Here is a 4796-nt window from a genome sequence, read left to right as displayed (position 1 = left end):
ATGGAAAGTGCTGAACGCAACGCTACAAGCATCGGTGCCACTCGCTCATCTGGTACCAGCCCTGCTGTGAATCGGTTGGATCATGTTCAGCCACAACGTTGGAACAAGGCTCCTCGTCAGAAGCCAGTGCAGTCTCAAACCCACAACAACTGTTTTCGGTGCAACGGAAAGCACCCTCCGGAGACGTGTCGGTTCAAAGATGCCACCTGCCATTTCTGTTCGAAAACTGGCCATATTGCTCCAGCTTGCATCACTCGCAAATCGGGAAAAGGAAAAGCTGCTGACAAGATTCATCAGTTTATCGGTTCGGAGGAACCCGAGCTTGACCAGGTGAGCTCTGTTTCCGACAACTCAGAATCGTATGACCTGCTTCATATTGATTCTCACCATAGGCGGGACCCTCTTCTTGCCAATGTTGTCGTCAACAATCGACCATTGCAAATGGAGATCGACACTGGTGCGGCCGTCTCGCTCATCAGCCATGCTGTTTTCACAAACCTGTGGAGTGATGCTGACCGACCCCATCTGAAACCTACTACCTATGGACTCTCCACCTATACAGGTGAGAAGATTGTTCCCTGCGGTACATGTGATGTCACGGTGGGCTACGATAACCGTGAGTTTCACCTACCCCTGATCGTCATTCCTGGAAAGGGCCCTTCCTTACTCGGCAGGAGCTGGTTGAGCATAATTCGACTGAAGTGGGAAAGCATTCATCAACTCCGGGCAGCCAACGTTTCTCCTACCGCAGCATACACACTCAAAAATGTGCTGGATTCGTACCCGGATGTCTTCAAGGATGAGCTTGGAACCTTGAAAGGACATACGGCTAAACTCAGGGTTGACCGGGATGCCAATCCTATATTTTGCAGGGCTCGCCCAGTCCCTTTCGCCCTGCGTGAGCGGATTGACAAGGAACTGGATCATCTTGAAAATCTGGGGATCATCGAGCAAATCCAGTATGCCGAATGGGCGGCGCCCATCGTTCCAGTCATAAAATCGGACCAGTCCATCCGCATATGTGGAGATTATAAAATGACCGTGAACAGGTGTTCTTCATTGGATAAATATCCAATCCCGAGGATCGAAGACCTCTATGCTCGTCTCACGGGAGGCAAGACTTTTACGAAACTCGATCTCAAATCCGCCTATCTACAGCTCTGCTTGGACGAGAATTCGAAACAGTATCTTACCATCAACACGCATCGTGGGTTGTATAGGTACCACCGACTTAGTTTTGGAGTGAAATCTGCACCTGGAATTTATCAGCGTGTCATGGACAGTTTGTTTGCCGCCGAACGCAACGTCGTTTGTTACCAGGATGATATTCTGGTTACTGGTCGTACGGACGCGGAACATCTACAGAACCTGGAGAGAGTTCTGAAGAAGATTTCGGACTCCGGCCTACGTTTGCGTCGAGACAAGTGCAAGTTTATGGTGCCATCAGTCACGTACCTGGGTCATACGATTGATGCCGAGGGTCTACACCCGACAGATGAGAAAGTCCGAGCTATCAAGGATGCTCCTTCTCCACGAGATGTGACCGAATTGAAGTCATACCTCGGTTTGCTTCAGTTCTATGGTCGTTACATCCCGAATGTGACCGACGTTTTGGGCCCCCTTTATCGGCTTTTGAGGAAAGGAGTCTCCTGGAGCTGGGGGTCTAGTGAACAATCAGCATTCCAGACCTCTAAGGATCTGCTCAAATCGTCCAATGTTCTCGTTCATTTTGATCCAGAGAAGGATCTTGTGCTGACATGCGATGCCTGTCGGTATGGAGTGGGGAGTGTATTATCGCACGTGATGCCTGATGGTACAGAAAGACCGGTTGCATTTGCATCCAGAACGTTGACCCCGGCAGAGAAAAACTATTCCCAACTTGACAAGGAAGGATTGGGAATCGTTTTCGGCGTCGGCAAATTTCGCCAGTACCTTCTTGGACATCATTTCACGATTCGCACTGATCACAAGCCGCTGATCAGTCTGTTTGGTCCAACTAAGGCGACATCTGACACACTACCGCCCAGGATCATCCGCTGGTCCCTGTTTCTCGCTGCTTATGACTACACCATATGTTATAAGCCCGGTTCGTCTATCACAAATGCAGATGCCATGAGTCGGTTACCCCTTCCAGAATCCGTTGATGATTCGCCTACACCAGGATCCATTATCGCACTGATGGATCATCTGGAAGATTGTGCTGTCAATTCTGGCCAGATCCGCACTCATACTCGACGAGACCCCGTTCTGTCCAGAACTGTCCAGGCTGTACAGCTTGGATGGCATTTGCTACCTGAGGGTGACCCAGATTTTGCGGCTTTTAAAGCACGTAAAAACGAACTCAGCGTGGAAAATGGTTGCCTACTCTGGGGATGTCGTGTCGTGATCCCGAAAAATCTGCGTTCCAGGGTCATGGATGAAATCCATGACTGTCACCCCGGGATTGTGAAGATGAAGTCACTCGCCAGAAACTATGTGTGGTGGCCGAATCTTGATGCTGATATCGAACATCATGTTCGACATTGTTACCCCTGCCAGAGCACCCGGAATACACCTGCGAAAGCACCACTGCATCCCTGGGAATGGCCCAGCGAACCGTGGCATCGCCTACATCTCGATTATGCCGGGCCTATTAACGGCAGCATGATTCTAATAATTACGGACGCGCACACAAAATGGATTGATGCCTATGTGACGCGTGGTACTACGTCAGCCATTGTCATCGAAAGACTCAGACGCTGTTTCGCCACTCATGGTCTGCCCAGGATGATCGTGAGTGATAACGGTTCGTGTTTTTCCAGTACCGAGTTTGCCAAGTTCACACGTCGGAACGGCATGAAACATAAGTTTGTCAGCCCACATCACCAGGCTTCAAATGGCTTGGCCGAACGATCCGTGGGAATCATCAAATCCGGATTGCAAAAACTTCAGGAGGGAACCCTGGAAACAAAGCTTTCTCGTCTCCTGTTCAAATACCGCATCACGCCACAATCAACAACCGGTGCAGCTCCGTCTGAGTTATTGATGAAACGACACTTGAGATCGACACTTGACAATCTCAAACCAGACATTTCATCAAATGTTTATCAAAGCCAGCTTAATCAAAAGTTGGTGCACGATAAGACGTCCAACAGTCGATGTATCAACATTGGAGATCCAGTGTTTGCCCGAAATTTTGGTGCAGGTGCGACGTGGCTACCGGGAGACATCATCGAGAAGCCAGGTCCACTGTCCAGTGTGATTCGCCTGCAGGACGGCCGCGAAATTCGTCGACATCAGGACCACATAACCTACCGTCACTGTGAGTCGATGGAGCCTGTAGCATCGTCACAGTCAGGACAACAGTTCGACCCGCCACTGCCGGAGATCGTCGTGGCCGCTCCAGCCGGCTCGGATGCCCCGAAAACCTCTGCAAACGCTACACCCTTCGTGGAGACCAAAGGAATCACCTCGGACTCTGTATCCACTGGTACACCGCGACCCAAAGGAATCACCTCGGACTCTGTATCCACTGGTACACCGCGACGCTCAATGCGTGAGAGAAAAGCACCCGACCGGTTGAATCTTTGAAGATGTTTTTTTTTCACGTTGACACATGTTCTATTTTCACGTATTTTCATTATTCTCATAACCGTTTGCACACATATTTTCACATGTTTTGGAAATGTTGCTTTTGAAATGTCAATTCTGGAAATCTAGCACGTATTGCTCTTGGTAATTTTGGACTTAAAGGGGAGGATGTCATGTATGCAGTGCAAATGTTCACCGTTGTATCCCTACACCGGGACCGGGTTGTATCCCTACGCCAGAGCTCGGATGGCGCTGCTGTGAATCGGGCCTTGATCGGCAGAGTGAATAAACGCGTACGACAATTGATCGATTATGCCGGGCCTATTAACGGCAGCATGATTCTAATAATTACGGACGCGCACACAAAATGGATTGATGCCTATGTGACGCGTGGTACTTTGTCGAGATACTTTACATGTCCCCTCACCCCTCATCCACAAAGCTGTGCCCCTCACCCCTCATCCACAAAGCTGTCCCCCTCACCCCTCATCCACAAAGCTGTCCCCCTCACCCCTCATCCACAAAGCTGTCCCCTTCACGCACGCTTCCTTTCTCTTCCAACTCATTCCTGCACGTCCTCGAATCTTCTACTTCACTCTGCGCCCCTCAAATTAATCCTCACTGTGCCTCACCCCATCACTATCTAGCCTTTTGTCCTCCTTTTCATCCTGCTCTCCCTCACCCATCCCCTCTCTTGTACCTGATGCTCCTCCTCCCTCTTCCTTAACGGTATGGACTGTGTTATAGCCTAACGCAAATATACAATTTACAATGTAAGTATACTTGATGCATGGATACACGTCACGGGACGTGACGTCAGACGGGGGGAGGGGTCTGGCGTGCTGAGCCAGGGATGAATGACGTGTCATTCTGAGCTCTCGAGCACGGCCTTATTATCTTGACTTGTGCCCAAGTAGTGATTGGTTTGCTATATACTGTAATAAACAGTTGAGGCTTTGTTGTTGTAGAATCCTTGAAAGCGCCAACACGACATGGACCTCAAACATCCAGGGCCTTCGCTCAAACCTGACTGATCTCTCCATACAAGTTGCTTCTAACAATCCAGACTTGATCTGCTTAACAGAAACTTTCCTCCTTCAAGATGTCTCTAATATTCCTTGGTATCTCTCCCGGGTTACTCCCTCTTCCGGTATGATAGACCTGAGCCTCGTCCTGGTGGTGGGGTTGCTATCTTTATCAAAAACTCTCATTCTCCGTGTACTGCA

Source organism: Myxine glutinosa, chromosome 10, assembly GCF_964187855.1.
Source record: "Myxine glutinosa chromosome 10, kmMyxGlut1.1, whole genome shotgun sequence".
NCBI lineage: Eukaryota > Metazoa > Chordata > Myxini > Myxiniformes > Myxinidae > Myxine > Myxine glutinosa.
This window is presented reverse-complemented; position numbering follows the sequence as displayed.